At 52.3% G+C, this 17,594-nt stretch overlaps 1 pseudogene; it reads right to left on the reverse strand.

Moving 5' to 3' along the window:
• Positions 1–2,444: 2,444 nt before the first annotated feature.
• The window catches only part of LOC139605190 (zinc finger protein 850-like), a 273,898-nt pseudogene continuing 258,748 nt past the window's right edge, over positions 2,445–17,594 (reverse strand).

Here is a 17,594-nt window from a genome sequence, read left to right on the forward strand (position 1 = left end):
AATTTGGGTGGGCCCGAGAGTCTTTGCTTGGTCCTACAGCAAACTATCAGAGTAGGGAGATGCTGTACAAACTTACAGGTCAGGTTGATAGACTGGCAAGAGTCACCCGGGAAGGATTTAAAGAATTAAGCCAGCACAAAAATGACTTTACAAAATCGATTAGCCTTAGATTTGTTACTCCTGAAAGAGCATGGAGTATGTGGATTTTTAAAGGGACGGGTTGGTCACTGCTGCGTTCACATCCCAAATGTAAATGCAGATGTAGAATATGACATCAATCAGTTGAAACAAAGAGAGCATGAAGCACAAGAAGAGCAAAAGGATTTGACTACGACCTGGCTAGGCAAAATCTTTAAAGGGTTAGGGTGGAATGTGAGTTCATGGATTAAATCTATCATTGAGAGTGTGATAATCTTACTAATTGTATTCTTAGCAATTTGGTTAGTTCACAGCATCTTAAAAGGAGAGATACAGAAGAAAACGTCCTGGAACCAGAAGATAATAAAGGCTCTGACACGAGATCCACCCCCACCATCTTCTGGTTCTCCAGTTCGTGACAGCATCCACGACAACGTTTACATCAACCATGGACTTGAAGAGCATCAAGAATAAATTGAGAAATAAAGGCCTATATCAAGTGAAAACATTTACACCTATAGTGAAGTGAAAATGCTTTCAAAGGGGGGAGAATGATAGTGGGGCCCTGGAAAAATGTCAAAAATAGACTCTGAAAATGTTAGGCTTTGTGCTTGCCAGATCATGTGAAATTGCACCTGCGTAAGCAGAACATGATAAATGATATAATTGTTAGATGTGATGATTGTTTAGTAATTAAATATAATTACTGTATAATCATAGGAAGAACCATGAGAAACTATGTTAGAAGTTTGAGGGGGGCCACAAGGAGCCCATGCTTGGCTGAAATCTATGTATACAATAGAACAATTGAAGTTTAATCATTAACATGAAAGTTATATAATGATAGAATATAAAAACATGTTCATCCCGAACCCATGTCGGAGTCAGATTTGGGTTGGTACCCCTGACACCCAGAGCTCTTCAATAAAAGCACCTGCATATAATCATTCTGGTGATTATGTGTTTCTGAACGCTAATATACCCAGTAAACTGTTAAACCCTTCCCAGCTGCTGTGCATGAGGCTCTATGAATATGCACCAGGCTGATGTAAGGGGAAAGGTATTTCAGGGGATCCCTGAAGGTAACAGGGTGCTCCTGCCTCAGTGCCAAGATGCACCCAGTTTACATCTTCCAAGAACTGTTTAGCATGGCTCTGCCCTGGATCTGCCTTTTTAGAGCATGCAGATTCCTTGGCTGTGGTTTTAGTCCATTCTCTTTATCACCTCCAGGTTTTGGGCCTTGGTGCACTCTGCCTTCAGACGGGGAGTGCTGATAGTTGGCAGATCTGTACAGGTGTCCTCATCCTGGGTGCATTGGATGTTATCCCACCCAAGCAGGCAGTTTAACACAAGCAGCTATTTCACTGAGCTTAATTAACGACAGAAATAAAAACTATAGAACAAAGCTACTTTAAAAAACAGTCCCAGCCCATATTTGCTCCCAGTCTGTGTGGTCCTGATCCATATGGTCCCAGTCCCTGGGATCCCAGTCCATACAGTCCCAGTCCATATTTGATCCCACTTCAGGCTATCCTGGTCTGGAGGGTTCTGATCCACACGATCCCCATCCATGTGATCCCCGTCCATGTGATCCCAGTCCATATTTGATCCCAGCCCATATTTGATCCCAGCCCATCTTAGATCCCAGTCTGTGGGGTCCCGCACACACTCCCTGGGTCTGGAATTCCAGTTCCCAGCCAGGAAAAAATGTTCCTGCCCTTGAACTTCCTTCCTATCCCCTCAACAAATTGCAATAAAACTATAAACAAAGAAATAATAATTGAAATTAAATAAATTATAATAAAAATAAAATATAAAAATCTCAACTCTTCTTTACAATGATTCAACTCCAACAATGATTTAACTCCAACCAACAATAACTATTACTATAATATTACCAATGCATATAAATAAACAAATTATATATATCAGGAAATACCTTTTGAAAATTTTAACTCGATGACTAATGTACTTTAGATAAAAAATATGTAAAGAAACTACCATGCAATCTAACACATCTTAGTTAAACAATTCATATTACAAATATACTAAACACAAGACCAAACACCACTACAATTTCTCAGACATTTCAACCAAACAATTAAACTTTAATAACATCCTTAAGTACTCTTGAAAAATTAAAATTATTTTTAAAACATTAATTGTGTGCAGGTGGTTTTATTTTGATATTGGTTTTTGGATTGTTTGGGTTAGATGATTTAAAAATGGGATTTTTATAGGAATTGAATCAGCTGAGAAGGTGGCACTCGGCAAACAGAACTGACTGAAAATGAACGGGACAGAAATCAGTAACTCTGAAAGTTTTATTTGCTATCAAATACATCCCACACACCCAGCCCCACACAATCCCCATCCCATTGCTCCAAATTGGGATCCCACTTCTACCAATCTCCTTCCAACTCCATCTCAACTTGACAGCTGCGCAATGGAGTGAGTTTGGCCTGGGATTGAGTTTTTGGAGGAAGGAACAAGCAATCTGAGGTGGAATTGAGCCCTTTCGGGTTAAAATTCAGTTATTTTCAGTGGAATTTGAGTAGTTTTGAGGTGACTGTTCCATCCCAATGGACTTTTGGAGGACAGAGAGATGGAGAAGAGAAAAAAATTCAGGCCAAACCAAAGGAGAAGCAGCCAGGCGTGTTCCCAACATGGATCACAGGGAATGTGAGTGACCAGGGCTGTGCCCAAAGTGCCTCCTCCAGTGGGGGATGGAGCTGCAGCAGCGCACGAAGCTCTTCCCGCACTCGGGGCACTCGCAGGGCTTCCCTTACCGGTGCCTCCGTTGGTGTTGGGTCAAGTGAGAGCTCCTGGAGAAGCTCTTCCCACACTGGGGACACTCGTAGGGCCTCTCCCCGGTGTGGATGCGCCGGTGCCTGACGAGGTGGGAGTTGTACTTGAATCCCTTCCCACAGTCGGGGCATTGGAATGGCCTCTCATCTGTGTGACTCTGATAGTGCAGGAGGAGAGTGGAGCTGGTCTGAAACCTCTTCCTGCATTTATCACACTCGTAGGGCCTCTCCCCAGTGTGGATGCGCCGGTGGGTGACGAGGGCGGAGTTACGCTTGAATCCCTTCCCACAGTCAGGGCATTGGAAGGGCCTCTCCTCTGTGTGACTCTGATAGTGTAGGAGAAGATGGGACCTGGTCTGAAACCTCTTCCCACACTTGGAGCACTCATAGGGCCTCTCCCCAGTGTGGGTCCTCTGGTGGCTGATCAGGCTGGAGCTCTGGCTGAAGCTCTTCCCACACTCCCCACACTCGTAGGGCCGTTCCCCAGTGTGGGTCCTCTGGTGCCTGATCAGGTTGGAGCTCTGGCTGAAGCTCTTCCCACACTCCCCACACTCGTAGGGCCGTTCCCCAGTGTGGATCCTCTGGTGGCTGATCAGGTTGGAGCTCTGGCTGAAGCTCTTCCCACACTCCCCACACTCGTAGGGCCGTTCCCCAGTGTGGATCCTCTGGTGGCTGATCAGGTGGCAGTTCCACCTGAAGCTCTTCCCACACTCCACGCACGTGTGGGGCTTCTCCCCATCATGGAGCTGCTCATGGAGCACCAGCTCCGAGCTCTGGCTCCATCTCCGGCCGCCTTCCCGGCCCAGGCTGCCTCTTTCCCCCTCACATCCCCGCCATCTGCGTTTGCAGCCCCTCCTCGTGCGGCATCTCCGGGCCTTTTCCTCCCCGTTGGCTTCCTGCGCCGTGGAGCCGCTCAAAACGGCCTCTGCCACCAGGTTCTGCCGCGGGCATTTGTCCTCCCTGCTCTCCATGCTCAGCTCCTGCTCTGGGCGAGGAAGGACAAGGACAGCATGGGATTTGCCTCCGTGCCACAGGCAAGGGCAACGAGATCCCCCCAGGGCTGTGCTGCAGCCGGGGGCCGTGCTGGGCTGGGAGATGGAGCAGCACAGAGGGGAAAGGGGCATTCATCGCCAGCTCGCGGCTGTGCACACATCACAAACAGGACTGATCCGCCCTGGTCCCTCCTCTTCCTCTTCCTCCCGCTCCTCCTCTGTCCTATCTCCACCTCCCTCTCCTCCTCCCCCTAACCCCGCCTCCTTCACTGCTCTTTCTCCTCCCGCTCCTCCTCTTCCATCCCCCCTCCTCCTCCTCCCCTGTCTTATCCCCACCTCCTGCTCCTCTTCCATCCCGCCCCTTCCATTCCTTCTCCTCCTCCTCCCCCCTTACCCCGCCTCCTCCTCCCCCTCCATCCCTGCCCTTCCCTCCCTCCTCCTCCTCCCCCAGCAGCAGCCACACCCTCGGTGCCCCGTTCCCGCAGCCCTCGCAGCCCGCGGCAGCAGCGGCCATGGAGCCGGGCCAGGTCGGCATGGGCAGCGCGGGGCTCTCGGCTGCTCCCAGCCGCTGCGGGCGGGGGGAACCCGGCCCGGGCCAAAGGAGAGGCAAACTGGGAAAACTGGGGGCAGATCACAAAGCTAAGAATGCAGCAGAAAATGGAGCTGAAAGAGTTTCTTTAATATTAACTCCAAACGAGGAAAAACTGGAAATTCCAAAGTTTAGGGAAGCCAAGAAAAAAGAATTAAACAAGATAGGAAATGAACAAGATAAATCAGGGAAATAGAAACTTCTACATGGAAGACAATTACTTAATAAAATGTGCTTACTAGGAAAATATCAGAAGACGTGCATCAGAAACCCCACTGGCATACTCAAGCTTTGTGTGATCATTTTTTAAGGAATTTTGGGTGCACTGGGATTTTTGGTGTAGCAAAGCAAGTCACTGAAAGATGCTTAATTTGCCAAAGGATAAATAAAAAGGTGATGACAAAAACAACATTAGGAGGTCATGAGTTAGCTCGTCGACCATTTCAAAATATCCAAGCAGAAGTTTAGATTTGTTAGGTTCTGGATTTATTTGGAAAAAAACCCATTTAATCTAGAAGAAAGAGAAGATGCCATATGTTAGACAGGAGATTTTAGGAGAATAAAAATCTTTGAAGTATCAGAAACACCCGAGGAAAAAACCAAGAAAATAAAAAGGGGAAATGAAAGGGAGGGGAACAAGAGGAAAAGTCAGAAAGAGAGTGGGATCCTCTGCAGCTCTTGTCCCCTCCGTTGGCGGCCGAGGCGCCTGTCCCGGGTCCCGGCTCGCTGCCCGTCTCAGCTCCGCCTGCCCCGGTTTCCATCCCAGGTGCGGGCTCACTGCCCAGGGCAGCTCCACCTGCCCCGGCGCTGGCGGTGAATTTGTGTGCCCTGGCCCCACTGCCCGGCCCGCGGCCGCTCTGCCGGCCATGCTGGGCAAGATGGGGTTGCTCTGTCCTGCCGCGTGGGCCGAGGTCACCGCGCCGACCGCACCGAGGGCGGGTCCCAGCCATCCCATCCCCGGCTGCCCTGCCCGTGCCAGCTGCGCTGGGCAGCGCCGCTGCTGCTGCCGGGGTCTCCCACCTGCCTTTTCTCTGCCGGGAGCTGCCGGATCAGCCGCCAGAAGCCATGTGGGGGCTGCCCACGCTCCGGCTCGGCCTCCACGGCAAGATCCCCCTCTGGCGATTCCGGCAGCAGACCCTGCCCACACTCCGACCGAGCCTCGGCGGGATATCCTCCCCTGACCCCTCCTGCTCTGAGTTACGTCCCCTTGGTAACCACAGCTCCTGCTGTTCAGGGAAAATCCCTCTCTCTACAGGAAGCACCTTATCGAAACACTAGGAGCTCAGTTAAAAGGCAGCCCTCTCCAAATTCTTTCTCAAAACACGGGAGAAAGGCTACAGAAGGTAAAAAAGTGAAAGAGTTAGGTGAAGGGATTGCTCTATTGCCGTTAAGAGAGGTTCCCATGGCAGGGATGCGCTGCCCCGCCCCGCGGGAGCCACCGGCGCCCCTGCCGGCCGTGCCCGGAACTGCACCCAAGGGGAAAGCGCCGCAGCCGAAAGGCCGGGACCGGCTCCGGGCTCTGTTTGTTGTCACTGCCGGAGCTGTTGATACACACTACTATTATTATATTATACACACTAGTAAAGAACCGTTATTCCTAATCCCATATCTTTGCCTGAGAGCCCCTTGATTTCACTATCCTAAAAATTAAGAGGGAGGGGGTTTGCATTCTCCATTCCAAGAGAGGCTTTTTCTGCCTTCCCAAGCAGACACTGTCTTGTAAAGCAAGACAAGCACCCACAGGCACTGAGGGGGGCTGCAGGAGGGGCAGAAGAAGGCCCTGCAGCACTTGGGCACAAAGGCCCAGCAGGTGAATGCAAGAAGGGAGCAGCAAAAGGCCACGCTGAAGGCAAAGGCCAGGGCAGAGCTCCTACAGCCCCTGAGGGATCAGCCCCAGGGCCCAAGGGGGCCCCAGCACCCAGGGCACGGCTTGGCCACAAGCACCCGGCAGAGGCATTGCCCTCCTCGGCAGGGCACAGCCCACCCAAACAGCCCCTGGCAAGGAATCAGGGCTCCGGCTGCAGGGCACAAGGACACTGCAAGCACAGACAGCAGCACCCTCAGGACCAGCAAGTCCACCCCGTGATGGACATGGATTGGCAGGGCTGTCACAGCTCCCATCATACCAGGGACCCTCCACACTGGAGCCCTTGAGAACATTCAGGTGGGTCTGCATTGAGAGGAGGCATTTCCTGATGGACACAGGGGCCTCTCAATCTGTTCTGAATCTTAGACCTAAAGGGGAAAATAGTAAAGGAATATTTTAATTTTTAAGGGAATGAGAGGGAAAGATGAGCAGGTATGATTTGTTCAACCACTATTAGAAGCTGTGGGGGATAGGTTTGAAATAAATGAATTTCTTTTTCTTCCTCCTGTGATTGTAATTAACTAGAAAGGAATTTGAGAGCTGGATTTTAATACTGTAAAAAGGGATACAGAGGCCAGTTCTGTTGTACCTCTGTGTCAAAAGTCTGACAAGGCCTATGCTGAAGTGAACCCAGAAGTGTGGGCAGCCCCAGGGAAATACAGAAAATTAGATATGGAGCCTCTACAAATTAAAGCAACCAGGACAAGCACTACCCTGTTCCAAGAGAGGGAAGGAAGGGCTCACAGCCTGGTATTGAGTCCCTGTTAAAGGCAGGGCTTTTGGAGCCAAGGATGTCTCCCTACAATACTCCTATCTTGCCAGTCAACAAACTGGATGGAGGGACACAAGGAGGAAACACAGAATTTTCAAGTGTTAAAATTAAGATTAACTGAGGCGAGTGGCCTGGGCTTTCCAGACAGGGAAAAAGAATTTGAATTATAGGTGGACGTTAAACAGGGTCTTGCCAAAGGAATTCTTGTGCTAAAATGTTTAACCCAGTGGCCAGAGAGCAGCCTCATTGTCTGCAGAATTGTGCAGCCACAGCTTCCATGGGAGCAGAGGCTGAAAACTGATGACAACAGGAGGATCTCCTAGAGTTCAAGTCTGGCAGCAAGTTAAAGCTTTGACAACCAAAAGAGCCTCTAAATGGATGAGCAGGGCTCGGTGATTACAGTATGAAACTTGTTCAGTGGCACAGGAGGATTCAGAACTGAGGACAGGGCAAGGGTTTAACCCAGCCTCCTGTTTGAACAGCCTGGAGAGGGGCTGGCAAGGAACCCAGGACTGCACTCAAGGGACAGAGCTCCCGAGCCCGGCTGGGAGAGATTGATGGGACATTCCCTGGCCTGAGGGAGACAATGTGTTTGTGGATGGCTCTGCAAGGGCAGCAGAAGGGAAAAGAGCTACAAGACAGGCTGTTGTTAAGGAAGGGGAATCAGACAAAGCGCAGGTCACCGGCCCATGCTCAGCTCAACCCGCGGAGCTGTGGGTGCTTGTAAGAGCCTGGCACTGAAATGCCCTGAGCAGGAAGGCTTCAAAATCTTCTGCTGACACCATGGCACCTAACAGGGGGGCAAAAGCAATTCTGACTGCTTCAGCAAGCACTGGATCACTTATTAACCTATTGCTAAAACAAATAATTCAAAGATAATGGATTGTGGAAGCAATAGATTCAGATGGGGAACTCATTTTACAGGAAAGACCCTTCAGGGGGTTATGGCAGCTTTAGGAATACAATGGGACCTCCATAACCCCTGGCAAGCCCAGAGCTCGGGTTGGGTAGAAAGAATGAATGGGGAAATAAAGAAACACCTTTGGAAGCCGGAGATGGAAACCAAGATGCCATGGGTACAGCTTTTGCCATTGGCCTTGGCAAGAAAAAGAGCCAGACCCAAGGCAGATATTCAATTATCTCCCTTGGAATTCATGTCTGGAATTCCTTACCTGGGCAATTCTCCACCTAGTGCAGGGTGGAAATAAGGGATGTAAATGTAAGGCAGGCTGTAGCCAGGATCCTGTCTCCTGTGGAATCTCTCCCACAGGAAGCTGGGCTGGCACAGAGCCTGCCCTGGGACTTTGCTGTTGCCAACACCCAGCCAGGCCATCGGCTCCTGCCTAAGGAGTGCAAAGCAGCACCACTGGTGGCCAAGGGGCCCACGCCAAGTGTCCCTGAGGCCAGAAACAGCCGCCAGCACAGCTGAGCACGGGGGGACCCCTCAGCCTGGCCTCAGGGGCTCTGAAGCCCCGGAGATTTGCACTTCCCGCCTGCAGCAGGACCATGGGAGCCGCCCCTGAGCCTGCCCTGAAGGCAACGCAGCAGCAGCCAGGGCTCCACAGCGGGCCAAGCCCCCGGGCCTGCCCACAGATCCTCTGCTCAAACCCTCGGGAATCCTGGCCACCCTCCCCTGGCACCTCCAGCCACTGCGGCCAAGCCTCGCTGCCGCTGCTGCAGCTCCAGCGCTGGCTGGGCCTGCACTGCCACAGCTGCTGGGGAGCACCGCGGCACAATTCCACCCTGGGGCTCACTCACACCCACACTCTGGGCTGCCTGCGACTGCACTGCTGCAAAATGTACCCATCCTGCTTCTTTTAAATCTTATTTCTCTGCTCAGAAAGGTTTCTCTACTCAAAGGTTTGCCTTTGGGAAAGAAATTTTAAAGGTTTTATTTAAGGGGTTCCCAGTCTGTTCGGATGTTAAACTCATCTCCACCACTCAATGGAGATGAGTTTAACATCCGAACAGACTGGGAATAGCCCAAAAGACACCCACAGAGATAAGGACCAGCAACAAAACATCAACGCCCCGCAGCAAACAGCAACCAACAGCTACCCCAGACACTGCCCCCACACAGCTGGAGACACCTGGTCTGGAAAAGGCTGAGAAGGAAATCCAGGAGTGTGGGCGGAATTCACAGCAGAGGGGAAGAAATCCGAGTCTAATAGGAAACCAAACACTAAAAATTTACACGACTTGGAAGCAATGAACATTAAAGCAGTGGATTTAGATTGGTTCAGACTACGTAAAGTTTAGGAAAAATCGGGTAAAACTGACATGTCATGGAATGATTTTTTCTGCACAGCCGGGCTATGTGTGGATGAAAGTATTTCTGTTGCCCATCCTGGCCAGAACCAAGCAATGCCTTGACTCTCTCACACTAAAGAGATTCTTGGAGAGTTTTTGTTTTCCCTACAGTTTCAGTGATAAGATTACAACATGAGAATCATTTTTTATAATAATCCTACTTTATATTGTCAGGTAGGTTTGGGACAGAAGGGTGAGAATCAATTTTTGGTCTGGGTTTTTCCATGTTCGCCTTTATGTTGCATTTTGCAAAATTGAAGAGCTTTAACCGTGATACTTTTAACTCTTAAATAGTTAATACTTTTTTTAAAAAAAGCAGATTCCGGGGGGCCACATGTGACTCACCAGATGGCAGCCCTGGAAGAGAAGCTTTGGTTCTAGTCAGCCAGGAGAGGAGCTTTAGGAATGCAAATGAACCCTGCTGGGCAAAGCCTGGCCAATGTACCTGGGTCTCTTGCCTGGGGCAGGAATTGGGCTGATTCCCCCTGCCCCTCACCCCGAGCTCTGCCTGCTTGCACTGATGGAATTTGCACAGCTCAAGGCAGAGCCCGGGGTGAGGATATCTGACCCTGCAACAGAAACGGGTGAAGCTGCACAGGGAAACAGCAAATGGAGAATGTTGGGAAAACTTCACTATAAATAAATGGGGGGGAATCATCCCTCTGCCCACTCCAACGTGTGCTGTCACTGTCTATGTTATATGGGGTGGATTAGAGCACTGAGATGTTCTTGCTGCCACAAGTTCCGGGAAATCAGTTGGGAATCCAAGTATTTGATGATTTAATTAGAGACAAATGGTCAATTGATGCAGCCCTGGCTGGAGAGAGCGGCCAAAAATGGGGAGAAGATGAACGGCCAGCAGAACAAATCCTACAACACCATGGACCAGCCCCTGGGAACCCAAACCAATTCATATCAGGAGCCACAGAACCCATTCCTCATTTCAATGGCACCATTAGATTACAAGCTGTCCTCGGAATAACCAACCAGACAGCTCCAGCTCCTGACCTTCCTGCTGAGCAATCCACTGAAATGAGGAACACAACATTTCACCATGGGATGGGATCAGATCATCTGTTAGCAGAGAAAAGAGGAGTTTGTGGAAAATCAAATGACTCAAACTGGTCTTGGCAAATAGAGACAAAGCAAAAGTGGCTAAACAGATAACAAAGGAAACAAAAAAGCAGCTCATGTACCAGTCCAAACGTGGAAAGGATGGGAATGGGACATGGTTTTGTGGTTCCCTGGCAGACCATGGGTTAAACGAATGCTGCTTCTGCTCTGATGTGCTGCAGCACCTCTCACCTTTTTACCATGCTCCACACCTTGAGAGTGCAGCTCATTCAGCAGCTGAGCGAGGGGCCAGGGACTTGTAGATAAGGAAGTAAGGGGCGAAACCACCAGCTTCAATAAATGTTATTAATTAACATGGACTGCTGCTCACAGAAAGTCCCGCTAAATTCCTGAACGTCGAGAACAAAAAAGACTTAACAGAGCCGTGAATATCGGCTGTTCTACAAAAGTGGGGGTGCACATTAACGAGGACGTGCAGTTGGCAGATCGGGAGGTCTGAACCTTCCAAGTACCTCAGCCAGTGGGCAAAGGGAGAGGGAGATGAGCCGGGAAAATGAGGATAAAAAGGAGGCTGCGAACTACAACAATGGCAGCGAGCGCACGGCAAATGCGCCACGGCCTCTCCCTCTGCTCAGCAATAAAGTCACTTGTACAGGACTCCTCTGTCTCCTCGGGGCACAGAAACCTCCGGCCACGTGAATTTCCCCGCACAGCCCCGGGCACGGGGCAGCCGCCCCTGTGCCAGCCACAGGAACCGGGCCGAGCCAGCGCTGCTCCGGCAGCGGCTCCTGCCGAGGCAGCGGCCGCAAGGAGACCGCGGGCAGCCGCTCCCGCAGCGCCCTCACGGCAGCGGCACCACGGGCCGGACACGGCACAAGGAACCCGCCTGAGCCCCCTGCCGCCCCCGAGGCCCGCAGCGAGCCCCGAGCCCCCGCACAACCCAGCGCGGCTCCCACCTGCGCTGCGGCCGCCTCCCAGCTCCGCCGCCGCCTCACCGGTGGGTCCCGCTCGCTCCCAGTATGGTCCAAATCACTCCCGGTAGGATCCCAGTTGCCCCCGACACGGTCCCAGCGGCTCCCAGTCATGCCCCGTATGGTTCCTTTCACTCTCAGTCCCTCTCAGTAAGAGCCCAGTGTGGCCCCAGGCACTTCCAGTATGAGCCCGGTCACACCTTACCCGATGCCATTTGCCCCCGCTGTGGTCCCAGTTGCTCCCAGTATAAGTCCAGTCACCTCCAGTTTGATCCCAGTTACTCCCAGACACTCCCAGTACTATGCCAGTCACTCCAAGTGTCACCCCATCAGTCCCAGTATGATCCCAGTATGACCCCAGCATGGGGCAGCTGCTCCCAGTATGATCCCAGTTGCTCCCTGCATTATTCCAGTTTCTCTTCTTCACCCCTACTACACATCTGGTCACTCCCAGTATGATTCCAGTCAGTCCCAGGATGATCCAAACCATTCCCAGTCCCTCCCAGTCCAATCTCAATTGTCCCCTGCATGTTCCCAGTAGCCCTCAGTGTGGTCCCAGTATATCCCAGTATGATCTCTGCTGCCTCAGTTCTGCTCCCAGTAGGTTCTTTTCCCAGTCTGTCCCAGTCCATTCCAGTCTGTCCCAGTCTCTCTCCAGCAGCTGCTGCCCACCCCCCCCTCCCAACCCCATTCCCGGGCACTGGGACCCCCCCCTGCACCCCCTTATCCTGCACCAACACCCCCCTGCACCCCCTTTCCCGGGTATCCTCCTCTCCCAGCCCCTGGATCCCCCATTTCCGTGAGCCCAGGGAGCCCCGGGCCCCCATTCCCGGCCAGCCCGGGGCACCTCAGCCCCAGCCTCCCTTTGCTGGGAAACCCGGCCTGGGCACGGGGCTCTGCGGCCGCTCTGGGATTTATGATCCCCCAAAGGAAAGGGAGAGAACAGCAGAGAGAGAGCGAGAGAGAAGGAGATTGGGAATCAGGGATCGGGTCCCAGCGCCCAGCCCTGCTCCGCCGGGGGTGGGACCCGCACCCGCAGCAAAAATTGGCTCCGCTGCTCCCGCTGCTTGCCCGGCTTTGGGCCGAGCCCAGCGGGGTCCGGGCAGAGTTTGAGCGCAGGGCCGGGAGTTCAGCAGAGCCCGGCCCGGGGGTCCCGCAGGGCGCGGCCCTGGAGGGTCCCAGACGGATCGCCGAGGGATCCAGAGGGGTGCCAGGAGGGGATCCAGGTGAATTCCCTGGAATTCGCCCTTTCCCCCTCCCCCCGCGCTCCCTCGGGCACTTTGGCTTTCGCGTCTCTGCAGCCGCGATCGGGGACGGCTGCGATGGCCCCAGCGCTGGGGCTGGGGGTGCTCCGGGGGCTCCTGGGGCTCCTGGGGGACCCGGGGGCCGCGACCAAAGGTGAGTGGGACCCCCCGAAACCGGGACCCCCCTGAACGGCAATTCCCGGGCACCGGGACCCCCTTGATCTTCCATTCCCGGGCAGGGGAACCCTCCTGAACCCCCATTTTGGGTCATGCCACCCCCCCTCACTCCACTTCCCCAGCACCGGGACCCCCCTGTACCCCCTCATCTGGCACCGAGATCCCCTGAACCCCCATTTCTGTTCACCGGGACCCCCCTGAACCGCAATTCCTGGGCACCGGGAACTCCCTAAACCTCCATTCCCGGGTACCGGGACTCCCCTGAACCCCCATTTTCGGTCCTGTGACCCCCTCAGCACCCTTTTTCAGCACCGGGACCCCCCTGAACCCCCATTCCTGAGCACGCGGACCCCCTTGAGCGCCCATTTCTGGGCACAGGGACCCCCCTGTACCCCCTTGCCCAGCATTGGCACCGCCCTGTACCCCCTCATGTGGCCCCAGGACCCCCCTGAATCCCCATTTCTGGTCACCGACACCCCCGGAACCGCAATTCCCGGCCACCGGGACCCCCTTGAATCCCGAATTCCTGGAAGGAAACTCCCCCCGAACCCGCATTCCCCGGCACGGGAACCCCCTGAACCCCAATTTTTGGGCACTGGGACCCCCCTGCTCCCCCTAATCCGGGCCTAGGATCCCCCCGCACCCCCGTCAGTGCTCTGGGACGCCCTGCACGCCCATTCCCGGCCACCTCGTCCTTCCCAGACCCCAGACCCGCCCTTTTCCTTGGCTTTTGGACCCCCAGATCTCCCAAATTTCGGCGTCCCCCCAGTTCTTCATTCCCGGCGCTTCCTGGAAGGGGTTCCAGGGGATCCCGGAGGGTCCCCTGGGGTTCCAGGGGGTCAAGAGACCCCCCTTGAACGTTCATTTTGGGGCACTGGGACCCCCCCTGTACCCCTTTCCCCAGCCCCGATAACCCCTGCACCCCCTTATCTGCAGCCTGGAACCCCCTGAGCCCCCATTCCCGGGCAGGGAAACCGCCCTGAACCCCAATTTCTGGGCACCGGGATCCACTACATCCCCTTATCCGGCACCAGGACCCCCTGAACCTCAATTTTCAGGCACCAGGCCCCCTTGAACCCCGGAACTCGGGAATGGAACCCCCCGGAACCCCATTCCTGGGCACCGGGACCCCAGTGCATCCCGTTATCTGGCCCTGGGACCCCCTGCACCCCCTTTCCCAGTACCAGATCCCAGCCAGGCCATTATCTGGCACCGGCACCCCTGAACCCCCATTCCTGGGCACCGGGACCCCACTGCATCCCCTTATACAGCACCAGGACCCCCTGAACCCCCATTCCACTGCACCAGGACCGCCGTGCACCCCCATATCCGAGACTGGAACCCTCCCAAACCCTCCGTTCTCAGGCACAGGGACCTCCCCCTGCACCCCCTTATCCAGCACGGGGACCCTCCTGCACCCCCTCATGCAGCACCAATGGCCCCCCGCACCCCCTTTCCCGGCCCTCCCCCTCTCAGACACCCCAGCCCCCGCTTTTCCTTGACCCCAGCATCCCCTGGACCCCCACTCCTGCCTTCCACAGCCCCCACCCACCACCTTCCTCAACACCGGGGCCCGTGCACCCCCTTTCCTGGGCACAGGGACCCCCTGGACACCCCATTGTTATAAAATTGACTCAAAACGAGTAATTTCCAATCAAAGAATTTATTAATTATTGAAGCAGTTATACTACGTAAGCAAAGGCTCAGAGCTGGGCGACAGGGGAGTCTCAGCTCCACCTACTGCCGCCCCAACTAGTTTCTGATTCAGTCCTTTTATCCTCTCCATCCTTCAGGAGTCCATGTTATCTCAGAGTTCTCTGCGCCTGCGCTGGTTGTTGCTAGGGGGTCATCCTTCTGTCTCCTGGTGGTCGGTGATAAAGGCTGCGGAGTCTTCCTCAGCTGCGTCTTCTTAACCCTATGTCCTTATTTGGTGACTTCTCCGTGGAAAATTACCAAAATCTTATGATTAATGCAATATGTGCCCTATCAAGCTTAAGCAAGCAAATGTCCTGCCTTGCAAACTGTGCCCTATCAAGCTTAAGCAAGCAAATATCCTGCCTTGCAGACTGTTTATCTGCCCCTGCCCCTTCCCCAGCTTTTCCCTGGTCATTATCTCTGTGAGTTATCTGCTTGTACCATTTGTCAGTGGGAAAGGTTTCCCTGCTGGGTGTTAATCTGCCCCTGCCCTTTCCCCAGCCTTTCCCTGGTCGTTATTTCTGTGAGTTATCTGTTTGTACCATTTGCTGGGTGGGACTATGTGTGGGCTCCTGCAACCCCTTCCCTGGTATCCTTGTGGCTCATATCTCATGAAGTAGTACAGAAATAGTCAGCAGACAACTCTTGTAACACACTGGTCTCTTTTTCGTGACGAACAAAATGTAGTCCCTCATTTCAATCCCCCCTTTGTTTTGATACTCAATTTTGTTCGTCAAAATGCTCTAATTCCCTTTTGCTGAGCTCCAGAGATTCTTCTGGATCATCCATCTTCAAGGTTCCGTATTTTGCTCGTGTGAGCATAAGGTGAGCAGCTTCTAATCTGCCTTTTACAATGCTAATCAATTTATTAAAAATACAAGGGCCAAACGTGAGTCCCAATAGTAAGAGAAGTAGTGGACCCGCTATCGTTGATAATAAAGTTGTAAGCCAAGGAGAATAGTTAAACCAAGATTCATAGCAGCTTTGGTGTTTTTCCCTTTCTCTTTGTCTTCTTTCTAGCCCCTCCCGTAGTTTTGCCATTGAGTCCCATATAATTCCGCTCTTGTTTACATATGTGCAGCATTCTTCTCTTAAAGCAGCACATAGTCCTCCTTGTTGCAGGAATAATAGATTTAACCCCCTTCGATTTTGTAAGGCTACCTCTGCTAGGGAATCTACTGATTCTGTGAGGTCTTTGATGGAGGTTTCGATCCTCCTGAGGTCTTCATCTACAGAGGCTCTTAGTTCTTGGAATCCTCGGTGTTGCTGTATGAGTGAGGCTATTCCTGTTCCTGTCCCGGCTGCAGCTATTCCTAGTAACATTGCTACAGTGAAGGTTGTGAATATTTCCCGTTTCACTATGTGGGGTCCTATATTTTGATATTGTTCATAAACGTACTCTACGGGGTGGTAAAGGACTCTGGGTACTATCAATACTTGAATACAAAAGTCACTGGATTCATTAAATCGGTCTATATTTATACATGGGGTGACTCCGAGAGTGTTACAGACCCATTTAGTATTTGCTGCTGGCAGTATCCAGCTGGCAGGTTTCTTAGGGTCACTCAAATTCCCCATAACCTGACATAGATGTCGTTTTTCCACTGGTACTCGTCCTATACATCTTCCTCTCCCCGTTACCCTTGCCAAGGTTATCCCTCTCGATTCTTCTCCTTCTTTTTTCCATAGGCACCTAGCTGGGTTGGTCCCATTTACTCATCTGCTTTTTGCTGTTACCCCTATGGCTTCATAGAACGGGGGGTTTACGGTGTAACACAGCCAACATTCCTCAGTTAGATTTGGATGGGTCTCATTCAGGACTAGGAAAGTGGCCTGTAATATTTTCCACAAGTCCCCTTCTCCCGGGTTTTCAGGTCCTCGGGTCGAATCAGTAAAGTTTTGCTTATACATTTCTGGAAAACTAGTGGTTGGGGCTGTTTCTGATTCATTTCCATTATTTTCTCCTAGCGTTAGTTCTCCAGCTATCGCCTGGTTTGGTCCAATTGGTTCGGGGTCGTGTGGCACGGTTGTCTTTTGGATTATAAAGTGCCCCCCTCTGTCTGTCCCTGGTTCCCATAATCGGGCTCCCCACATTTTCCCTAATAACCAGACTTGGTCATGTGGTTTTGTCACATTAATGTAAATCATATTGCATGTTCCATCTAACCCTCCTTCTTTCTGGGTATATGTGGAAGTGGGCTGTGTACACCCGTATGGACCCCATCCAGTTCTGATAAACCCGTCCTCGTTCCCCCCAAAGGAGCTTACTGATACACAGTCCCAATAAGCACAGTAAAAGTGTCCTGGATAGTTACAATACCCTTTTCCTGGGTTTGAGCTTGGACAAAAATAATATCCAAACTGATTTAAACATGGATTTACAGGTATTAAATCACACAAAGTACATAAAAAGCTGGGTGCGCCAGACGTGATTTTGGTCTGGATAACATACTGGTCTTCCCATCTAATCAGTGACCATTTGAAGGGTTGATGTGAATACCCTTCTGCCCCTGAACTTGTTACGATGCACCAGAAAAGAATTAAGGCTTGTAATTTGGGGCTGTCATTGTCGGAGCTCAGGTTGAATTTTACCTTTGGTTTCCCCAGTGGTGGGTTACCAATCCTGGGGCAGGACGGCCAACATTTCCTGGACATCCCATATGGGGGTCGGGGCTTCCGACGGACTCCACTGGTTATTACCTCTCTGCCTCGCCCGACGACTCGGTTGCTGCGAGCCTCGGGGTTTACCATCTTCTCGGCAGCAGGGGTATTCTTCAGGAGCCGGATAAACCTCCCGTTTCCACTTTTTAGCACTGGCGGCCCAGTTATCAGCTTTTATTAATGAGAGGTCACGCCGCAAATTGGGGGCTTTCTTCCAACACACCACTTCCAGGATGTCCAGGAGAAAGGGGATCGGTTCGTTAGGGTGGTAGCAGAACCGATCAGGATTTACCCCTT

The sequence above is a fragment of the Agelaius tricolor genome, unplaced genomic scaffold (assembly GCF_023055355.1).
Source record: "Agelaius tricolor isolate 1412-34295 unplaced genomic scaffold, bAgeTri1.0.p SCAF_61, whole genome shotgun sequence".
In the NCBI taxonomy this organism is placed as follows: Eukaryota; Metazoa; Chordata; class Aves; order Passeriformes; family Icteridae; genus Agelaius; species Agelaius tricolor.